The sequence below is a fragment of the Falco naumanni genome, chromosome 5 (assembly GCF_017639655.2).
Source record: "Falco naumanni isolate bFalNau1 chromosome 5, bFalNau1.pat, whole genome shotgun sequence".
NCBI lineage: Eukaryota > Metazoa > Chordata > Aves > Falconiformes > Falconidae > Falco > Falco naumanni.
In genome coordinates, this window is record NC_054058.1 from 87,457,485 (window position 1) to 87,466,933 (window position 9,449).

At 38.7% G+C, this 9,449-nt stretch overlaps 1 long non-coding RNA gene across 1 annotated transcript in view; it reads right to left on the reverse strand.

The window, feature by feature from the left end:
- Positions 1-971: 971 nt before the first annotated feature.
- LOC121088900 overlaps positions 972-9,449 on the reverse strand; it is a 32,715-nt gene continuing 24,237 nt past the window's right edge. The window contains exons 2-3 of the long non-coding RNA XR_005828058.1: positions 3,848-4,043; positions 972-1,057 (exon numbers count right to left, since the gene is read on the reverse strand). This is a non-coding gene — a long non-coding RNA (uncharacterized LOC121088900). The remainder of the gene's footprint in view (positions 1,058-3,847; positions 4,044-9,449) is intronic.

Consider the following 9,449-nt stretch of genomic DNA (forward strand, 5'->3'; position numbering starts at 1 on the left):
ACCTGAAACAGAACTAGGAAATACTTCTCACAAGTTCCTTATAAATACTGTAACAGAAGGGGTTTACCTCTGTGGAAATTGCCTACTTGCACCATTTTAATCTGTCAGACTGTTCGAAATTTTTTTAAAGCCAGCTGGGGGAATGGAATACGTACATTACTCTGCAACACTGAGTCAGTGGAAAGAGACCCAATGACTCCAGGGGAAACTACTTACATGTTTAGTTGCCTTTAGAGCAGGTATTAGTTACCTGGTGAAGACTACAAACTTAATAACCCAACGCCATATTAACAAGTTATAGTTTTATATATATATATATACATATAAACAAGTATAGTAGCTCTTTTTAGAAGCGGGTTGATCATTTTTCAGTGTGTTCTTTCTTTTTTCCATTAGCCTTATAGTCACTTCTATATTTCACAAGATTGAACAGAAATCTACTACTTACGCCACCTGAAAGATGTGTCTTTTACAAATTATTTACTTTGGATGGCTTGGCTGTACACTTCTTGCTTTTAAAAAGGAAATGCTCACAAAAACAAAGAGTCCTAAGAATTTTCTGGTTTAAATACAATTCTCCAGCTTGATGTTTCCAAGGCAGTGCGCTGAGGTGAATCCACAGCTTTCCCGGAACATTGCAACACTGAATGAAAACGTGCAGAAGAGCTTGAGATATATTCTAAACTCCCCGCATTCACTCCATGGAGGGTTACACTTCTACTCCCAGTCCAACAAACGTGAATAATGTGATCATCTGTGCATACATAAAATCCTGCTGGGAGTTGATGCAAACATAAAATTCCCCATGTGTTTTCTAGCATGTGAAACCATGCTCAAATCCATGTGCAGCCAGAAAAAAAAAAACCAACACTTTTGAGAAAGAGATAGTAATTTTAAATCTAAACCAGAAATTCAACCATCTGTTTCATATCTCCAATCTACCAAGCTGCCATTGTCCTTACTTATGAGGAGAGGAGCTTTTCAGTGTCATCATACTCCATGTCATGGACAAAGTCTGGGTCTCTACTATGGTGTTCACTGACAGCAGTAAAAGATGCTGGGGGAAAAGGATAAACATACTATTATTAAGACCTTCATTTACTGAGCAGCTAAAAAAGAATTCTGTAACTAAAACTACATATATTCATATCTATATATTTTTAGTGAGAGAACTATGCTTTGCCAAGTATTTCTCATCAGATAAAATAAATCTTATTTTGACCTTCAGCTGAATGTTCCTGCGTTTTCACTGATTACAGTAGGCCTTTGAAATTCAGCAAGAAGAAAGCTCTGGAAGATAAATATTTCTAGTGCAGGGGTCCTCAAACTTTTTAACCAGGGGGCCGGCGCGCGGATGAAGCGGCAGGCAGCCGCAGCTTGGTTCCCCCCCAACCCCCGGCGGGGGGGTCTGTAAATACCGGGTGCCAAATTGAGGACCCTGGGGGGCCGTATCCAGCCCGCGGGCCGTAGTTTGAGGACGCCTGCTCTAGTGCCTTACACAAAATTCCATTTGTCTGCATCCCAGGTACAGGTGTGTGTCAGTCCCATCTGTCAGCAAAGCTGTGGCAACATGCCAAAATAACAACTGAACACAAACACTCGGACACCGCAACTAAATAACCAGCAACACCTGCTCTTGAGCAGAAACCCTCCCCTACAAGGGAGCAGGGAGGGAGAGCTAAGCCACCTTCCCTTCCTTGAGGACTGTCTCCCTCAGATGTGTTGCGTGGCTTCAGGGGCTCATCCACAGCTCTGGGGGAACCACATGAACAAAGTGCTTTTCCACCATCTCCATATAAGCAGAGACTCAAAGCAGGCTTCTCCACACATTTCACAAAGATAGTACAAGGCTTTAGTACACCATACTATACGCTTGCAAGTAGAACCAAGACATTCCTTCATGACGTAGCATGGTGCTTTTCAGGAATGTCTGTTCTTTTGCTGAACAGGTGGGACGGTGCAAAGGAGGATGGCTGAGGGCATGGTGGCCAGAGCTGGTGACTGAAGGTTTCCCTGGCATACCCTTCCTTGCAGAAGGCTTGAAGGATTCTTCAGGATTAAGAAGGACACTTGTGGCTCTTGTAGATATTGCCATACAGAAGAGCTCTGGTCTGTTCTTGCCTGGGTCGCAGCTTTCTCACATGATTCTCTACAAGTTGTTTTAATATAAAGTATTGGAAAAGATCATCACTTGTGTCCCACTCACTGTCTGAAGGTCTACAGGCAGGCATGTGGGAAGATGACCTGGCAAAGGCTTCACAAGGACCTCTTGCTGTAAAAGGGATCAGTGACAGTTGTGATTGTTGAGCACTTTGAGATAAAATAATGCATCCCTATAGTAAATCACTGCAGGAGAAAGAAATCTTAAGAAGGGTTAGGTGGTTATGTTGAATTATGCAGTTCCTTTAAGCAATTTTCTTCCTTCAGATGCATTTGGATTAGTTTAACACCGACATAGTTATTTGGCACCCTGGTTGCAGTGAATTTACCTTCAAGCAAAGTAACAGTTCTTTTATTTCTTTTCATTCACTGAGCTTCACCAGATAAAAGAGCACAGAGTGTATGTGGAGCCTGCAAAGGGACCCTATGTCCCACAACAGTATAAACACCAGCTTTACTAGCACACACCATTAAACATTTCATACAGATAGGTGCCACCTGCACTTGAAAATGCTGGGACCTCTGCACATGAGGTGTTTGATTGCCCTCAGCCAAGAGGGGCAGCCTTTTGGCTTAACCTGCTAGACCCAGAGCTAGCATTATTTTGCCAGTGTTCTCTGCTGCACTAACCTCTTCTCCCCTGACCTGGCTGTGTATCGAGAGTTGTGTCCAGCTCCCTCCTTGTTGGGTCCCTGAGGGTGGGAAATCATGGACTGGTTGGATGGCAATATTCTACATTGCCATTACATATCCATTTTCCCTCTTGTAATCTGTCAGCTGGCTCCACCCTTACACCCAACCACACAAACAGCATGTTCAGAGGTTTACACAGAAACAAACACTGGAGTTATTTTCCACGTTTCCCTGTCACGGTTCCTGGTCACTCCCCCAAGAGCAAGAAGGGCAGGGTTAACATCACACATGGGGTCTTTCCTGCCCCATATCTGTCCTACCTCGCTGGTTAGCAGGTAGAATGTGCTGCTAACCTAGCAGGTGGAATATGCTTCAGGGATGTCACAGCCTGTGGACTGTGTAAGTTCAAAATGCCCCAAGAGCTCCTTAGAACAGACTCGCAACTCCGAACTGAGAGATGTGGCTAATGCCATCATTTTGTGCTGGATAAATGAGGTGGTACATATTCTTTTTCTGGTTTGTCAGGAAAATGAACACAGAAAACAACTTTGCTGACACAGAAGACAAAAATTACATGAAGATTGTATGTGCCCTTAATGGACAACAGAACTATTAAAATTAGGCACAAATCATAGTTTTTAAAAAAATCATGAATTTATTTGGAAGAATTGTATCATATTTAAATGTCCAGAAGTTTATACCAGCTTCACAGGATACACCAGTAGTGTACACAACAGAATTCTGGGGTTTTTTCCTGTATCCTGTATCTGCATAAGTGTCACATTTCTAAGAAACTTTCCCCAAAATTAAAGCTTCTGATACAATAAAATATGTATAATTCTGTTTAATAGTGTACATTACTGGAATAGTGATTGGGAAAATAAAGACAGTTTTTGAAAAGTATAAATCTATCATTCAAACAAAACATGATAGTCCCTGAAAAGAATTTTTGATATTATTTGAAAACTAAGAAATATTATGTCTAATGCCATAAAAGTAATCATCGCTGTGTATAAAAAACAAATGAAAAAATTATCATCTTGGGGGGGCATACCTGGAAATGTCATCTAACAACCACAGTCTTCTCCTGTTGTCCGGCTGTGACTATTTTCATTTTTTCATAGTTATCAACCAGCTTCTGTGTTTTGGTCTCTTCTTTAATGCAAGACAGAAGAAGATAGATGAAGTTGCTTAGCAGCAACTTCTACCCTTCATTCATCCAGTTACTTGTAAGGAACTTCTGAAATTGTCTGAAATGCAAAGAATGTTTTTTCCTACGTCATTAGTGTGCAACTGGTTTATGTCCCTTAGAAATGTTTTGGGTTTATTGCTTTTTAAAAATCATTACTGTAGACTGAAAAAAAGGACAAATTCCATTTGTAATTCTGGAAATACTTATTGACCACCAAATTATTGACATCCTTTTCTTCTTGCTGAGTTCTTTGCCTGCCTAACATCTGATTGCAATGACTCCAACACTGCTAGGCATGTTTCAGTGTTTTATTCATAACAGTTCTTTATAAAAACGTGGGGCCATGTTTCACAATGTAACATTCATTTTCCTTATGTGTCTTTATTTACCGGAGTGTATTAACACATCTGAGGAAAAAAAAACAACCCAAACAAACAAACAAACCAAAAACACTCATTAGCCTTCCTGTAAAAATACTATCAGACTTTTCAAGACATTTGGTATGTGCACAGTCATTCCTAATCATTCCTAGTAAAGAGAGAATTAGCATTCTTTCAATTACTTATCTTTATAAGAATTAAAATTCTTTCCAGGATATTTAGTTCTTAGGGCATTTTATCACAGCAGTTTCTGTTATAAACATGCTCTTTCTTGTTAGGAATCACACTAATTTTCCAGTTAGTTATCAAAGCAAATTATTCCTAAATTTATAGCAGTTTGACATAGATTTACAGAATTAGATCACAAATATTTATTGCTATCTTCAAAAACATAGCTTGACACGTGCATTTGCCCAATCATGGTATGTAACTAGATGTGCTGGGGTTTTTAAGGAAAAAAAAAAAAATTCTTCTCCCTTTATCAAAACCATATGTGCCTGTGATTTGATGAATATGTTCCTTTAACTGCACCACCACCTCGACAAAAATATTTTCTAACGTGGAAGACAAGACATTGACAATATTAATCTGATGCTCCCCAAATTTGTACTATATACATGAAGAGACATTGAATTAGAGGCTAAAATAGCACTAGTGCTTTCTCAAAAGTACAGAACTAAGGAAGCTAGTCTGCTATGAAGATAAAGAGGATACTACAGCAAAAATTTCGTGGAGGAATAAGACTATGTATCATTTCAGCATCCAGTTGTCTGTCTCTTGTTTCCCATCTCTCTCATGTGGTTGATTTGGTATATGCTGATGGTTCATTGTGATGATTCTTTTGCTCAAAGGAAGGAAAACTCCAGCACTGCAGGACAAAACAGAATTCAAGCAAAACACTTCTCCAGCACTTCTGAGACTCAGTTGCATTTTTCACTGTAGTTCATCGCTGGCACTATGCTCACAGTCATGCCTCTGCTCTATTACTAATTTTAGCCTTTGGATACTTCAGCTGTGAGCCGTACCCTCTTCTAACCACAAATTACTTTATGGGTTCCTATGGGCCTGTTCGTGCTCATGTTTTTCTCTTCTGACTCTCCCTTCTCTCAAAGGGGAGTGAACCTCTACTATCCTTTCATGCAATGGCCTTTCTTAGTTGATAATTGCTTTCTTGATTCTTTTCCCATCTCCATTTCAGTCCATTTTCTCTCCTGGCTTCTGTAGTGTCTGTTACTGACTTCTGTCCTTACAAACATTATCTCATAAAAAAAAAGTGAACAGAACGGATTACAGTTTCTGACTGAAAATTTTCCCAATTATAACTGAATTGGTAAACTCAGTAAAAAGTTTCAGAGAGAGAAGAGAGAGGATACAGAGATGAGAGTAAAATATAAGACGCATTTGACATTTTTAGGGGAAAATTTCTTATGCTAATCTAAGCAATGTCTTTTGGAGAAGCTTTGGGTATGATATGAAGAAGGGGTAAGATAGTCTTCTAGGCCGGCCCCCTCGCAGAACGAAGAGCTATTTCACATACCGTAACAGCCATATCCAATATAAACATTAAATGGACAGTGTTGATAATCAACTGGCCATCTCATACCCGAAGCCTAACCCATAAACTCTTTTTTAGATGAACTTATATTTTATTTTCCTACATTTTTTTCAGGAAAATACCTGATGCATCAATGAATAGCATTATAACAATACGTATTATTGTGAATGAAAACGTAGGTATGAATATATGAAAGCAGGGTTTAAAAAGAAATTATTCTGAAACCTTAACTCCAGCATTTGTAAAAAGGATATTTTGAAAATGCAAGAAAGTCAAATATTTGATAAGAATTTCATTGATTGGAATCACTATTCAAAGATTTGCTGTTCTTTCGTATGGCACACACACATACATGTGCAAGTGGGTGTCTGTATATCATCTGAATATCTAGCATATTAAAATTCAAAAAATCCCATAAAAACTTCCTGATCTGTCATCTCAGAAAGCTCAGAGCTTAATGAGTGAAGCATCAGATACAAATCAAAAATAATTACTCAGAAGAAGACAGGCATCTTGCCCTTTCCTGATGTAACCAAAGAGAAACTGGGAAATGCCACAAAACGTTACTACTCCATTACCTTTATGATAATTTGCTGATCTTGAATCAGCACTATCGTAGTGAGTCAAGGGACATTCTAGCATTAAAATACATAATTTAATGTAAATATTAAGTTTTGTAGAGAGTCAGCTTCCATCCTGCTGTGGCAGTACTAAGTTAACGGTTGGACTTGATGATCTTAAAGTTTTTTCAAACCTAAATGATTCCATGATTCTATGATTCTATCAGAGGTAAACATACAAAATGGAATATCTGACATATTTGTAGAAGACTTGAGGTATAAGCTAGCCAGCAATTTTTCATCAAGGTTATTATCATTAAAACAGAAAACGTCTGTTCCACAAAATTTAATTTTCCAATGGCTATTTTCATTTTTCTATTCTGTTACTGAGAAGTGAGTTACAGCTACCAACGTTATGGGCCCCTGTATTTCAGCCTTTGGGGAAAGCTGCAAAAACCCCCTGAATGGGCATCAGCAAAGAGGAGCAGGACAAAAAGATTTCACATTTAACTGCTAGTAACCCCAGCTGAAAACTAATAATTTCACTTATGGAAAGGAAGAGGAAACTGAGCAGTACTTTCTGGGCAGGCAGACAACTAGCAAGCCAAAACTCTCTGTAAACACCATTATTATTTTTTTAAGAAATCTCTTTCTGTTGAAGTAAATAAAAAATTACATGTAATGTTGGGAGCGGGAGCAGGGAGGGAGGGAGGATTGTTCATTTTACTTTTTACCCCAACTCAAAAGGGAAATATTTTCCAAACCATTTTGTTAAGACAAATGGATCTCTGTTTTCCAAACAGGTCTAGTTATGATCACTCATATTTCTGATCATGTGCCAAACATACCTCATACGTTTATGTGGAGTTTCACAAGAGGAACGTTTGCATGGTTCAGTAAAACCAGCTCCTCCCTACTCCCACCAGCTGTCCCAGAAGCCGTGTCCCAGCCCACCCAGGGGGCTGCTTCCATCCTCCCTGCCCAACTCCACCCTGACCCTTCCCCACTCACTGGCCCCATCCCCAGTCCCCACGAACCCTAATTCTGCTGATATTTCATGGACCTCTACTTGTGTTTCACAGATGTCACTATTCTTTACTGATAGGGGAAAGGTTCTTAGTCACTTTTTCATTCGTGTTTTCTTAGTGAATGCCAATAGTTAGGTGGAAGTCAGAAATGAATCTGTCATGTGGTGGCATTCTGAAATAAATGGGTTTGTATGACTTTTGTAACTGACTTTTCTTCACATACTGGTGCCATTTCAGTGATTCATATGGTGCTAGATTTTCATTGTACTAGATTTACATTGTACATATGCACAATTTTTTTTATATTTGGTTTTCTTCTTTTAAAAAGAATTATTAAAATGTATATGAACTTAGTTTCTTGTATGGTCTTTAGCTGTCAGACTTTTTGTTTTGAGAAATACATTTTATTTTTAAAATAATCTTTTATAAAAAATTAACGAGGGGAGCACAGAGCAGCACCGATGCAACAGTTTGGGCTCAAAATAAATACGAAGGCATTGCTATGGTTTTTCACAAATATCATTTTGTGCAGTATCAACTTGAGCATAAGTTCAAAAGATGTCTTCCTTCAAAGTAGCTGTGCTTTCCCATCAGTGAAAGGAACAAAGATCACAAGCTACCAGAATCAAACTACCACACAGGTAGCAAGTAACTGTTTCAGCACAAAGGTGTTATTTAGTTAGTTATTGATACATGCTTACTGTGATCACAGAGAATGAATTAATAAAATGTGGGAGAAAAACACTATTTCTTCAGCTGGCAGACAATAAGTCAGTCAGAGCTTTACATTAATGATTTTTCTCCAAAGCTGAAGCAGACGCAAGGTAGGTTGTGTTGATTCAATGGATAGGTGACAATTTGTTAGGTTGCCACAACTCAGCTGTGTTCGGCTGCGTGCTTATTAACACAGTGTTTCCAGCTGTCTCAGTCATTGTAATATTAATTCTTCAGTTATGCTATTGATATTTCACATTTGCACTGTACAAACCTTCCACCTGAATAGTACATGGACCAACCACCCAAGTGCACTAGTGGAAAGCATCAGCAGCTGTCACATTTTATGAGCTCTAAATGCATTATAAGGTGGGGGATTAAAATTCATCACACATGCATAAAACCACTAACTCAAAAAAAGAACGAGTTAACGTGCATTACTGTATGTGTACCACCATGGGCCCCATCACATAGACATGTCTGCATCAGTGTGCAAAAATAAACACTATGTCTTGAATTTTTTAAGGAAATTTTCCTTCAATATGTTTTATGTCATAATAAAATCATCAGGGAATCTGTGTTTCTTGCAGATTTTAGTCATTCAGTTGAAGCTTAGAAAGCCTGACAAAAGGTTGTAAGCTAATGAATACACTCTTAAATAAGGCAAAATCAAACAAACACTGGCTTTTGCAGGGGGTGTGAATATATTCAGGAGATAATTATGCTTGACACTGTCAGAGTTTGACCTATTGGAGCCCCCAAAGCAATTGTGTACATGACTGAACAAGGGATTTCTGACTTAATCTCGTGACTATAACAGTTTAATAAATTGCACAGTGAGCCATAGCACATGGGATTAGGCTGCCCTTGGTTATATATTTAGAGCAACTCAGGTTAAAAAGACAGCTCAGTTATATGAACGTTCTCTATGTCTTACTCCTGTGGATCAAAAAAAATATCTGATTTTCTCAGGACTAAAGCAAGAAAACACTACCAGGTAGGTTTACCTATCCTGAGCAAAGCACCTCCTAATCCATCTCAGCTGATACCACCATAATCCTATTAACTGCCACAGGCACATTCTGAGAACAGGACAGCTTCAAGCACAGATCTGTATTTAAAGCAGCTTCTCCGTTTAGCCTAGGAAGAAAAAAAGAGATACCAAACCAACTTTTGTAAAGTCTTTGCTTTGTGCCCTGCAGTTGTAACGTCAAGGCAATCTATAAT